Here is a 14700-nt window from a genome sequence, read left to right as displayed (position 1 = left end):
TACAAAATATAAGAAATGGAGAGCTCTTACAATAATTCTAATAAATTCTAGTAAAAGAAATATAGGAGAATATGTGTGGTTTTAAAAATTATCGCGACAAGAGTGATATTGAGATTAACGAGACCATATAGACGAGACGAAATAGAAACAGAAACTCGAACGTTCGGGCGATACTTCTACGTCAATTGTCGCATTAATAACAGGCGAGAGATAACGTTGCGTTCCACGTTTCTCATCTCTTTATCCGACAGCGAGCACGGGCGCATAAAAATTGCGACGCATTTCTCTGTGCCACGGGCCGCGCGTGAACGCGCGGTCTGAAATATTAAACCGCGCTAAAAGCCTAAAGTTAAACATCGCGCCCGATTAATTACGAAAACATGACCGCGGGCGTGGAAGTGCCAAGCCGTGCTCGCGCGCTTCTCGGTATCTCCGTGCGTATTTTTCGCGCGGAGTTTACCTTCCGCTTCCGACATATCGCGTCGGCGAAGGTCGGCGGCGGAAGGACGCGGCGGGCGAGAGGATAGGATAGGACAGGAGACAGGACAGGACGGGACAGGACACGGGGCAGCAGCGGTGTATTCGGTTTCGCGAAATGCAACGGAGGTGCATTAAAGCGCGCTGTGCTCCTTTGGCCAGGAATATAATAGAATTTCCTGAGAGGAGAGAAGCCGTGGAGAAGATTAGAACTGGCCGTTAGCCTGAGAGACCAGAGATGGAGCAGAGGTGCTCTCGTCTTTTATCCTGATTCGAGGTTCAATTAGGGCCGTCTTTGGTCGAATATTGATTCGAGCAAAATATTATCACGTCATCTCGAAGGCGATATTGACACTTTTAAGACTTTTTGTGACTTTTAAAAGTTTAAATTTACACAAAGTATCGCAGAAATATCAGCAAATTACTCCTTTTATCGAAAAAAACGTTTTCGTCTTAATTAGAAATTTTTGGCAAGAATATGAGAGTATATTTCAAGTATAAAGTATTAAATATTAAGAGAATATTTTTAATTTTGCGCTTTTGTACATGATAATAATACGTCGAACGCCTCCGGTGATTAAGTAGTTAACACACAAACCCTGTACTAATCTCTCTAGCCTAATAACTTGATATCTAACAACTTTATCGAAAGTACTAGAATCCGGCGCTCATAGTCAGCAGCGAGTCCGCGGGCGGAATACCGCGGTATTGAACGTGAAAGGGCGCGCTCGCTACATTTACAGTATTTACACGGTACACGCAATGGGATGTTTCGTCGGGCGCGATAAAAAGCGTCGCAAAGATAGATACGCTAATGTCGCCGCTCGCGAGTAGAGAAATATAATGGAATCTATGACGCGTAAGTGCGTCTTACGGGGCTGCGAGCCGCGGGAGAGATAAGCTGCACCACCGCCACCACCGCCGCCGCCGCCGCTGTCGTCGTCTTTCGTATGCAACGAATGGGCTAAGTCACTCTCGGCGGCACTCGCGAAATCGATAACGAGCCTCGCCCGCCGCCGCTGCCGCTGCACCGCGCCGTCACGCCGCGCGCCGAGGAGACAGTCGACCGACGGGACGGGTGAGAAACCGCGTCATCGAGGTTCCCCGATGTGGAATTAAGCCTTCCGATATTATAACTTCCGCCTCACGAAGTGCGAAGGAGGAGGAGAGGGAGGTTCTCGAATAATAATCGACAGTCTCGTTCGCGAATGTGTGTCATTAAAACGAGAGCAGCTCTTTCGCGACATTCTATATAAACGCGATAGTAGTAATGAGAGCGTAAAATATTTATCTGGATAGATATGGAGAAGAGATAGATATGTATGTAGGATAAAAAAAGAAATAACAATCTTTTGCAAATGTGCGTTAACGATATAATGATAATCAGAAATACGCGAACTAGTTCAGCGAAGAAACTGTAACGAAGGTAGTGTAATTATAGAACTATATCTATAGGAAATGCAGGAGCGAGACCACAACTGCGCTTCATAGGTAGACAATGCGGATATTATCTCGTGTCTTGGGACAGGAAGTTCCCATTAAATGCAACGTAATAGACAAAACAGTTCTTAAGAATCCTTATCTTCTCCCGTAGCCCGCCATTACGAGTGGCAAGCATTTGCGGAATTTATTTTTAATCGGATTGCCGCGACGGACAGAGAATAAAAAGATTCTTCCGTTGGCCACTTCCCTTCTTTCTGTCGTTATTCCTAAAACGCTCGAAAATTCTCTGGGCTACCTTTCTATCTGTGCGGCTACCTTTCTACCTGATGGAGAGGATGAAGGGAGAGGGGGTGTATAATACCCTACCAAAGTTTTCCAACATTGTTTATCGCGGTTGCCGCGAGAGAATAATCGATTAAGGGGGCGCCCCCGATTTCCTCGCTCTCTTTTTCCTCCCTCCTCTTTCCCCCTCCGGAAACTTTCGTCCTTCCGGCTAACGCCAAATTACTGGTTTCGCCCGGGCCGCATCTGAATGGAGGCTGACAGCACTTCGCAGCTAACGTGCACTCAACTACTTAATAATGTAACAGTCAGCCAACCACTATGCGCCCATTATGTTTCCATGCACGTTGCACAAGAACCCAGAGGTAATAGCTTGCCGGTGGTTGTAATATAGGATTCGCATCCTGTATCGCGTTGCGTCGCTGTGTTTGTGCACGGCACCGCGTCGAGAGAGAGAGAGAGAGAGGGGGGGGGGCAGAAAGATAGAGAGAAAGAGAAGGAAATTTATTATGTTCTGGGATAAATCCTCTAAGAACAAAAAGCAAAGCGCAACTGCTGTACATAGAAGTGAGTCGGCAGTTATAAGGTAATAATAGAGAATACAATGTATCTACATAACAAATAAACATGTCGGAACAAGAAGATATAAATTACAGTTATATGATAATAACTATAAAGATTAAATGTGCGTGTCAAAGAAACCTTCTATAAATTTAGAAAATTCTATATACACGTATAGTCTTACAATTAGTTAGTAATCTAATCAAAATATGTTACACTTATTTTTTTACCGATTTATATCATGTTCTTTGAATGATCTTATTATGGTTACAATTAGTGTGGAATTATGAAGAGGTATATAACGATAAAATATATTTAGGAAAACGTATACATAGCTATTTAAAAAAAATACTACCTATAACATAAATTATGCATTGGTCTTTTATCAAATTGATGATGACAAATATATATTATAGGTAGTCTAGTTGGAGCATCTTCATTTTCTTTTGAAGGGACAAAAAAGTCTTTGAGGAACAAAAAATCCTTTCTTAGGCATTTTCTTACATCTCTCTTACGTACTTCTTTTTTTGTACCGTCTTTTTTATCCGCAAATAAGTCAAGGACACGATGTTTTGTTCGTTTTTTCTTCTATTTTTTTCCGTTAAATAATGCGTCACGATTATGCAGTTAGGACTGGCACAGCATACTTATTCTTCTTAAAACATGCTTTATCGGGATCTCTCGCTTTTATTTTTTTTTCTTGAAAGGTGTACGTGACGTTTTGCGTCAGTCAGTTCTCCTTTGATATCACTGTTTCAAGATTCCCATAAGAGTTTTAATCCGGAAACACGGTATGTTACCTAACGGTGCTTTAAATCTCGTTTAAAAACTTTAGATATAAACGTGACATCCTGGAGAAAACACGATAGCGAGTTTACAAACGTTGTTTGGGATTTAATCAGCGTGGTTTCTCCCCGTTAAAAATTTAATCTTTATAGTTTTTTGCGTCGCCCTAGGCTTTTCGTAGATTAGTAAATCCCCATATAACGCGCTTTCAATCTTTAATTCTGATTCGATAAGGCTCGGAGAATTAGAACGCGAGAAGTTCAGCTCTTCAATAATGCAAGGAGAAGCCAACATTCTACGTGCCTCTACCTTAAGTTGTACCTTAATTACGTGCATTCATGGCTACAAAGGAGTCCAAGGCTGTGCGAACATGCATGATTGGAAACACAATTGAAAAGTAGAATAAGACTCTAGATATCGCCGTCTGAACATGCTATTCATCCTGATTCCGCGTAGACTTTGACGTGTCGGCGCATCTATTTTTCAGCGTGTATCTTTTCGCTCGGATTGAGACATCACGATATATATATGTATATATATATGCAGGTAGTAGTTAAACCGCGGACGATTTTACTATTAGATGACCATGCATAGGCCACCCATCACCGCCTTCTCCATTAATGACTAATCCTTTATCGAACGTACATATAGAGTTATCTTAGGTGCATACTCCTAGATATACTGCGTTAGAATTCTGATAAAGTTAATATTTGAAAGCGAAAATAACTTCGAGAGATGAACTATAAAGCTCTATGCTTAAATAAGTTGAAGTGCATTTTATCTTAAGGAAAATTTATTCTGTAATATGATCACCAAGAAATTTAATACCGATGAAGATTACAAATTGGACAGATGACGACTTTGTTCAAGGAAAGTCGATTATTGTCGCAGCCGTGACAAGTTTCATATTAAATAAGCGAGATCAATGAAGCCATAGGGCATTATAGAGCTATGATTCGTGATATTTCAATAGAGAGTACACTCGTGATATCTCGAGATTGCGCGTCGATCGTCGCGAAGCTTATAAATGTAGTTTGTAAGCTTATAAAAATAGGGTATACAAACGTCAAAAATTACCATTCATATGGTGAACGGAAGCGATTGCTGTGTCGCTAATCACTCATGTTTAACCGGAAACTGGTCTTGAAAAAAAAATCACGTCGTATTTGGTATCGCGTGCGGAAATTGGACGCTTTATCGCGCACAATAAAAATTCGGCGATAAATATTACGCACGCCCGACGTATACGCTCGATATTCGTACGCCTGCTGCGAGAATAGCGGATACGTGGCTTCAACAAGCCACTACATGTTTTCGGCGATAAACTTTATAGCTGAAATAATAAAATCACCGACGATATTGGCGAAATGGCGCGAAGCGGGGCGTGCCGCGAGGAGATTGTCCTCGCGAGAGGAACGACGCGCGTTTAACGCATTCTTCTCGCGAGGGGATAAACGGGGATTTTCGATAATTCGTCGATTATATCCAGACGGAACATTTTACGAAGCGCATTACGCGACGTAGCGGACGACTAGAAGCGGGATAATCTCGATTATTGAGGCGGCGTTTTGCTGGAAATTACGGCGATCTCGCAATTTGTCGTCATGGATTTCGATCGTTAGTGAAGGAACTTGCGAATATAATTCGATTCTCTTAATATACAATTAATATTTTAAGAGAAATGATATGATTAAATTAGCCTATACATGTAACACCTGATCAAGTTAATCCATCTACTTAAGAATTAATTTTGCCGAATTAAAGGACTTAGAGAATATGATTATCCCTAGGTCCGTCTGTCATCGGATGATAGGAGCTTTTATGACAAATATTAATTAAATATTTAAACAAACTACTTAAAAATTAATTCGTGTAAATCCGGAATATCTTGAAATTATCCCCAAAATCTTCTCTATTTCAATTACTATTGCGAATTTTGATTGAATTAACGAAAGAGATTAGTTAAGATTAAAGTTCCCTTTATTTACTTTTTAACATGTTTGAGGATTAACTAAAAATGGAACAATTTTACTTGGTCTGGAAATCCCATCTTCTGTTCGGAATTATGATTTAACAACGTGCCGGAAATTTCGATCACGCTTTAAAGAAAGGCATGCTTTTGTGAAAACAATTGGGGCAGAAAGTTCCTCTGCATTTAGCTTTATTCAAATAATCCAATTTTTGCTCGAAAACATGATTCATTAGCATTTTTTTTCCTGCTTTAGACACATCACGAGTCATAATCGGGTCAGCCATAATCGGGTCGACCGGGCTGCCGGTAAATTTCGCGTTTCAAAATTACGCGAATCCGGGTAATGAGCTGCTTTTTTTTCTCCGACGAACAGCGGCGGTAAAACGGTGCACTCGTTTAAGCGCGATACTTGAAATTTATCACTCGGCGATTCTTGCGCAGATAAATGGACGGTAAATCGCAGGTATCGCGGTTCGCGCGCGACACGAACGCGTCCCTCTTTCGCCGTCGCCCGATATCGCGAATTGGTTCGCCCGTACCGAAACTCTTTTTTTTTTTATACGTGCGAAAAAAAAGCATTAGAGAACTCTCCGGTTCGCGATGAACGGTCGGTGAGCGGCGAGGTAAGGGCGGGGGAGAGAAGGGATCGGGAAATGAAGCACGTGTGAACGCTATGCGCGGCATAAAATTTGGGGCTCCCCCCGTATGGCGTATGTAAATTGCGTGCAGCGCGCGACGCGCATGAATTTAACTGCCGCCGCATGTAAATTCAGCGCCGGTGCATGTAAATTTTATTGCAATCAGCTATTGTAAACAGGATTACCACACAGACGCGACGTCGAAACTGGAGAGCGAGCCGGCCAGTCGATGGAATCCTACGAATATTTCGAATTCAGGAACATGCGGCCACCGATAGGCCCGATGGGGAGGATGCTTACGATACTTTGCTGCTGTCGCGGCTGGGCATCGGCATTTGTATCGAATAGAAATATCTTTGTATTTTGTCGGAGATGAGAAACGCATAAACGATCTTATGAACCTACTTAATTCTGGAATATTCTATATATATTTATATATAATACGCGTCGTCTTAATTGATTTTTATTAAATCACAAGCTATGCGCCATTATAGACTATGAATATTGGCGAAGAGAAATATGGGGTAATATAGTCAGTTGTGGTATTTGAGATGGAACGAAGTAAATTATCGACATCTCATCAAATTTAAGCTACCCTAAGGCCACACGATCCAGAGTGTAACTTGAGTAAATCTCTCTGTCGGGCGTTGTCTTTCTCATTTCCCGCGTCGGTCGTGCAAGAGGCGTGTGGAAATAAGAGAGGGGCGGCTTTTAATTTCGAGTAGTTACGTTGCTAAATTTAGTTGCTGGCGGTTTGCAGATTGTCCGCGCAAATATTTGCGCGCCGCGCACGTCGAGCATTTTATCGGCGCTGATATTAAATGGCGAATATTAATTAGAAGAGAGAGAGGGGGGAGAGAGAGAAATATTAAAACAGAAGACGAAACGAAAACAAAATTTGTAGATATATTAAAATATTTTTTATAATATCCTGTGTGCGCAGTATGTTATGCAATTTTCAGTGTTTCTTATTTTTTCGAAGTATAAAAAATTCCAATTTTCCATAAATTAAAATCTCGATAATGATACAGGTACGAGATCTAATTGGTTTAAATCTTCATTAGTATTTGTAGATGTACTCATTTTTATCTATAAAATTGTTGCGTCTGTTAATTATGTTCATGTTCGATTAATAGCAATCTGTTAATAGCAATTCTAATCCACAATTACGCACACGAAATCATTCGAGCTCAAAGCTCGAGATCTCTCGGAGCTCGCGGCGTCGACCTTTGGCTCCCATCGCGCCTCGGCTTCGGCAAAATCGCTAAAATCTTTCGCTTTTGACTCTCATTCGCCGCCGTCACCAATACCGTTATACGTGTCTCCAAGCATCGGCGTTCAAAGCGCGCAATAAGCAAGCGAGGCATGTAATCGACTATCTACTGGCAAATCCTGCGGCGAATGCAGTATCGTGGGCTCTCTCTCTCTCTCTCTCACACACACACACACACACACACACACCATCTATGTATCTATCTATCTATCTACCTCACTTCATCTCTTTCTCTGTCCGTTAGCAGTGTCGCCGAATTTCGGCTCCGTATTTACCGAACTATGCGTTATAGCCGACCGAGCGAGAGTCGTTCTCGCCGTTGGCGTATCAGTCACCGCGTCTCCGTATATACATATCCGGCGGCGTAAAACCCATTAAAATTCACGGCCCGCTGGGACAAAGGGAGCGAAGGAAAAAAATGTGGATTTATTAAGTTCTGCTGAATATAATGCATCGCACCACGATATTCGGCCACATTTTGTCACGGGTCTCATCACGATTAGCAAGCGGTCGCTTTGATTTAAGACAGCATTTCTCAAACACGAAAGGAACTTGCGCTAGTACTCAGAAGAAATATACATACACATTTATTTGTACTAATTACATATTTGTGTGTATGTGTATACATGTATATGTATATCTGTATATGTGCTATTAATGTAAGAATCTTGATACAAAATAAATCTTTAGAAGCATTTAAAAGAAGACAGTCAGAGATTTGAACCTTTATACAGTTCTATACCATTTACCGTAATACAATTGCCTCGATCTCGCAAATCCAATTACGCGAATTCGCGATACAGAGGCAAGATGGGGAAACGTGAAAACCGATTGTGACGCTCGGATCGACTAACTTTCCAGCATGATTGGCCAGGTGTAAGATCGAATCTCGGTCCCGAGAGAGATCGCGCGTCGCACAAATGCAAGGACGGCCGTTTCATAATGGAAGAACGATGAGGAACCAGTCGTCGTTACGTTTACACGTCGACCGGCATGCGGCGATATGGGACCAATTCTGAAGGAGAATTCCTCGACGATAAAGAGGATTTAGATCGATTTAAGATTCCAATTTCCGGGATTTCTTGCGAAGTGGACCCTTCCCTGCTCCGTAACCCCCTCGAATACGACGAAGTCGGGAAGCGCTACGGGCATATCGTGTTGAAAGGGGTAAAACACAGTGTTTCTCAAGTTTTCTTATAACAGATCCTCTACTTTATTTTTCTCTTTTGATACCTCAATAAAATTTAAATAATTGGTATTTCCGTATGCAATTTATGACTCTATACGTGTTAAAATGAAGTGAAGATAACAGATAACTTAATTTAAAAAATGATATATTGACTTTATTTGACATCGAGATATTTGCTAAAATAATTCCAATAAAATATATTTTCGATATTTATTGAATAATGAATTATTCATTCTTCCATAAAAATAATTTTGCGCATGGTAAAATTTATTTCAATAAAACGTAGATTGTTTACGAGGTCAAATGGTTTGTTTTTAAATCGCAGCATTTTCAATCTTCCTTTGTGTAACCAAATTTGAGAAACACTGAAGTAAAGGGTTATTCAGGGACGTAAGCCAACATCGCTAGTGCCCCAGCTTGTGTAGAGGGAACGGGTCGATCCTCACCACGCGAATTACCGGTCTCTGCTTCTTCTTCTTTTTTTTCCTCCCTCTCCTGTTCCTTCATCGTTTCCCCTTTATCGCATTCCTATTCTTCGGATCTGCCTCATCTTCCTCGCCCCGCGCTGTTCTCTGCGGACGACTCGGGGTTTTTATCCCCGCTCGACTTTTTGCCACGCCGTGTCGTATCCGCGGAGATTGTAATTTTAATTCCGGCGGTATTTTACCTCTCGCGCCGCATCGTTCGTCGTTCGAAGGTGTCTGTGCCTTGCACGTCTATGTATACGCGCGTGTGTTCGTGTGCGAATCTATGGTTCGTGTATCACACCGGCTAACTCTTCGTCGAACACCTCTCCCCCTTTTCTTTCCTGCCCGATCTTTTCCCCTGAGCGGATTCCGATCCTTATTCTTCGCGGCGCGCTTAGATACTTTTCGATAAGCGTTCTGTCTGCATGGCAATTGCGATTTTAATTCTTCAGATCTGCTTTTTACGCGACCAATTGACCGTGCAATTGCGCCGCGGTATCGATCGCCGAGTTAGACTCGGCAGCATTTTATCCAGTTTTGTTTTTCCGCGAAGCTTAAACTCTCTTCCATGGATCCTCCATTTCCTTACTGTATTTTCTTACCGTATCGGCACTCTATCTGACTTTATAGGCTACTTAGATCGCGGAAGGTCGAGATTTAAGACACAGCCAGATGGACACTGCTGGTTCCTCCGGTCGCACTCGATTAGATCCGAATCACCAATCTCCGTTCTCGTCGCGTTTCTTTTTCTTACCATCTCGTTTTCTTCTCTCTTCGTATTTTCCTCAGCTCTCCTACGCTTTCCTCATTGCCCTGTCATCATGTTTTCTCTCTCTCTTTTCTTTCTCTTTCTCCTCTTTCTCTCGTTCCCGCGTTTCGCTCTCTCTTTATACTGACTTTTTGCCGTATCCCATTCGGTGGAATTCTAATTTTAATTCCGCGGCTTTTCGTTTCGTCTCGTCGCAATCTATCCATATAATCGTCCGCAAAGTTAGATAGTGAACTAATCTCATTTCAACGTAATTCTACAAAACGCACTTTCACTATTATATTGAAACGATTAAACAGTTTTTAACTTATAAAAGCATATTTTATTTGAAAGTCCAAAAATTCAAATTACGAACTATTGGAATAAAACTCGCCAGCATAAATTATATCATTGAATATTTTTAATGAAATATTTAAACTTTAAACAAGTTACTGTACAATTTGTTAAAGATATTTTGATTTTCAAAACTGGATTACGTCCTTAATGCCTTTACGTTTACAATATGAATCATTTTTATCTTAACGAGTCTCTCTTTTTCTCTCTTCTATTAAGACGATAAGTATAAGGGAGATACAGATACAGGTGCACATTCATGCGATAATATTTGTTTTAATAAAGCTTCCAAAGTCTATTTTACACACAATATCCGAGGTAAACGGCTTCTATATTTGTCTATTCGTACATTTGTACGCGTAATCTCGCTCCCATTCTGACAGTGGAACATCCTCGCGCGATATACTTTCGAATTGGGTCGAATATTACGCGCACGCCACGTTATCCTACAAAACGAGCTATCCTACTTTAAGGTCTACTTAGATCGAGTAAGATCCAGATTTTAGCGAAGAGGGGTGCAGGGGCGGGTCGACCGCCAGTAGTACCCGGGAGTTTGAGTGGATGGTCGACTCGATCCAAATTACCAGCCTCGGCTTCTCTCTCTTCTCCTTTTTTTCCTTCTTTCATTCGTCGCGGTCCCTTCGCCCTGCCATCCCCTGCCTCCGTTCCTCATCCTCCTTGGTGGATATTCGTCTTTTCTTTTTACCCGACCCTCGTCTTCATTGTTGTCTTTCTTCTCTATTCTCTCCGGCTACACTCCTTTCACCCATCCCCGGTAGCTTCCTCTCATTTTCATTTACTTTTTCTTTATTTACTTTTTATATCTGCATTCTAACCCGTGTCTACCGGTGCCTTGACTCGACCACCAATGGTTACAGTATATATCCCGCATGTATCCCTCTTGTAATCCTTGACTATTTTAGGATTCTTGCATAATCTAAATATGTAGTTGTAAAATCGTCAATTTTTTCTCTTTACTTCAACATAAGGAACGTCATCGCGATGTTCGGCGTTGACATAAGACTTCTCTTATTTATCATGTCAAGATAGACATTCAAATTTATCCTACGAGAGAAAATCAAAAGTTTTTCTAATATACAATTTTTATGATTTAATACTATCATAAATATATTTAATTACATATTATAATTAAGTTAAACTGTTAAGTTCAAAATATACTGTTAATTTGTGATCTTTTAACGTACGTTTGAGAAAATAGGAGATTATTAAAGGATAAAATTGACAGCTAGATTGACAGGATTAAAAAGTTTATTCAGAAGACAACTTCTAGACACCTACTCTAGCCTCCTAATAATAATACTTCAATAACAAAGTACATATCTAACCGCAACTATATCTAATTATGCAAAAAGATCAATTATTTCAATGAATTTTAACAAAACGTGACAAGACTTATAAGATTATCTCATTATAACGTATCCAACATGACATTAAAAAATTCATCTCGGATACGGATTTCAGCAAATGCCTTGGAATTAACTCGGATAATTCGGGCTGGCTCGATTCGCATTGGATACTCCGAATTACTTGTCACGACATCCCTCCTTCATATGTTTTTTTCTGTCTTTTTTGTCGACCTCCCTCGTTGATTGTTATTTGTGTTTTTCCAGACTTTCCTTCGACGCCTGCCGCGATGACGGCATTCCTTTTTGCTGCCATTTTTTTTCTAACCAGCCTTCGCTCGCTTCTTCTTTTGTCCAATTGCTATGTACATTTTTAGCGTCCAATCTCGTTCGGCTTTGATGCTCTCTAAAGCTCTTTTCTCCTTATCTACGCTCCTTTATCCGGTCTCCATCGAGCGAGTCTCATTTAAAAAGTACATTATTATCTTTCTAGATATTATATATATAATACACGCGCGCGCGCACACACACGCCCACACACACACACACACGCCCACACACACACACACACACACACACACACGCACGCACGCACAGGCTACATTTTTCGCCGTCAACCTACGTCTACGTTAACGATAGAACACAGAATTAAATATTTCTCTGTCCATATACGCATCATACACACAATTCAGCCTCTTTCTTCTCGTTCGTCATCGATTCCTCATTCTCTCTTTGACTGTGATCTCTCTTTCTTCTCGCTATAATTGACTATTCCACTCTGCTTTCCTTTCGATCCAGTCGCCTTTGCACACCTTGCTATAAATTACCTACGCTTTCGTTACCCTGGGCGTACTAATCGATCTCGCGCTTTTATCCTTTCGCTGAAACTTTCGACCGCGCCCTCAATCCATTCCTCTGTCTCCGCGTCCCTTCTCGACCCGCCCTGTCGGCGGGGTGCGTCCATATTCCTCCTCTCCTTGATAGTCTGCGGTCCATCGAGTCTAAGATCCAGATCTCCGTGGAAATACCTTCGTCTAAAACTCCCGGCCACCCCCCGACTCTTCACGATCTTTCGTTTTCTCGACCATCCCCTGCTTCTATACTCTTCAAGCACTCGTTGCCTTTTCCTTTCGCTCTACCTCTCCTCCCCTCCTTTCTCTCTGTCTTGCTCGCTCCTTACGTCGCCCCCCCCCCTCGTTTCGCTTTCTTTCTTTTCTATCCCAGCTTTTTTCTTCATCGCGCTCACCCTCGTCCTCTCCGCCTCTACCGCCTTCTCGTAAGGAAGGTCGTAATTGGCCCTTCGACCACGAGCGACCACGGTGGAAAGCAGCCGAGAGAGCGAACTACGGACAGCGCGGGAAAGGATTGGGGGGTTGCGGGGATAGGGTAATTGCGGGAGCGACGGTAGCGGTAGTGAGAGATCCTCGGGAGTGTCTACCCTATATCACGGGGGCTGCTGGGAAGTACAAGGGACACGGGGCTCTTCCTTCCATCCTCCTGGGAGCGAACCGGCCATCCCGTCGCTCTGAACTTTACCCGGGGTGAGATATGCAGAAATTAAATATTCATTCGAGTTACCATCCTTCGGTCTCTGCCCCCCTTCTCTCTCTCTCTCTCTCTCTCTCTCTCTCTCTCTCTCTCTCTCTCTTCCTCTCTTTCTCTCTTTCTCTCTCTGTCTCACTCACCCATCTTTCTCACTTTCGCGCATGTATCGTCTAACTTTTTTTTTATTCCTTCTCGGAAGTAATGCTTTGGCTCTAGGCCAATTCCGCTCTCGAGGTTCGACATCCTTTCGTCTTGCAAACATTGCATGCATCGTAGAAAGACGCGATGATATTCACAAATGTACAAAGAGTCTCAGAGATTATCCATTTCTTGAATCTTATAGATACTAAAAGTAAAATTGGCGAAAGATATATTCATGAAATTTATTTGCCACAACAAATATTAAAGAACTTCTCCAACATGATTTTTGCGAACGTAATTAATTAAAGCTCTCTTATTCTTCCTCGATTAATTTTGAACAAGTACTCGATCAGAATTCTAATTCACTATTTATCTTTATTTAAATATTTAACGTTGAAGTATACAGAAATTAATGACGTCCATGTATAATTTGACAAATCTAATTCAAATACGGCAAACAATCTACGATTGACGGATTGCGCTTCATTCCTACGATATCCTGTCGTTATTTCCCTTCTTCAAGCATCCGATTCTCTCCGTTGTTCCGTCGCCTTTCTACAAGCCCGACGATTTCCATGGACTCGGAATCGCGTACCTGTTGAACCAACTACCGACTTCGATGAAATAATGACGAGTGGCTTATGCGCCGTCTGCAGCCACACCGCCAACGAGGGAAGGACGCGGGAGCATAGGGCAGGAGGCAGGATGCAGCCGTGCTGCGTTGCGCAATGTGCCACCTCCCCTCCTCCCTCTTCGCCTCCGTTCACCTCTCTATCCTCCCGCTGCAGCCGGGCGAGGTATTCTCTCTGTCGGTGTGGAATTGCGTCGTCCTCTCTGCACCCTTCATCCCGGACACATCCTGCGGGATGAACGCGGCTATGGTTTCGAGGAGACGAAACGCCTCGCTCGGGATAAAAGGATTTGTTTTACTGCCATGGCGGCGGCGCGCGGAGCGGGGAATGAAGACAGGGGAGCGAGATTTGAATAGCGTTGTCGTCGTGTCGTCGCACAACGGGCGGATCGCTAAATTGTCGGAATCGCGCGGCCGATAATTCGTGCCGCCTCACTGCCAGCATGGCTGCGGTATTTTACGCCCGGGATTGCTCTCGGAACTCTCGGTCGCCTTTAGCTTCTGCCATATTTCTAGCAAATTTGCGTTTAAGTACATTTGTAAATACGATATTTTCAGTGAATATCAAAGTGAGTGTAAAAAAGAGAAGTAGATGTTGCGCCAGTCTCGAAATACATATTTTAATATTTCCTTTGAAATTGCAACAATATTACATGAAGCTTTAAAATTACTTCCACACGATTAAATAAAATGTTTATATGATAACAGAATCGCGCGCGCGCGCGCGCAATGATTATATTTATTTCAGATAGAAAAATGATTAATTTTTCGGTATTTTGTGCACAATATCGCGAATTTTATATAATTCTTGTCATTTTTATTTCTGTTT

At 42.1% G+C, this 14700-nt stretch overlaps 1 protein-coding gene across 2 annotated transcripts in view; it reads left to right on the top strand.

The window, feature by feature from the left end:
- The window catches only part of LOC112464296 (insulin-like growth factor-binding protein complex acid labile subunit), a 210445-nt gene that overhangs the window by 134816 nt on the left and 60929 nt on the right, over nucleotides 1-14700 (top strand). Inside the window, exon 1 of one of the 2 annotated variants that reach the window (XM_025031210.1) lies at nucleotides 12932-13095. The exons of the other annotated variant lie outside the window; for it this stretch is intronic. The gene's annotated coding sequence lies outside the window, so the exon portion shown is untranslated. Of the gene's footprint in view, nucleotides 1-12931; nucleotides 13096-14700 lie in introns of those variants that run through there. 2 annotated transcript variants of the gene reach the window in all.

Source organism: Temnothorax curvispinosus, unplaced genomic scaffold, assembly GCF_003070985.1.
Source record: "Temnothorax curvispinosus isolate PA1 unplaced genomic scaffold, ASM307098v1 QBEX01014078.1, whole genome shotgun sequence".
Lineage (NCBI taxonomy): Eukaryota > Metazoa > Arthropoda > Insecta > Hymenoptera > Formicidae > Temnothorax > Temnothorax curvispinosus.
The sequence above is the reverse complement of the archived record's forward strand: the minus strand, read 5'-3'. Positions and strand labels throughout refer to the sequence as shown.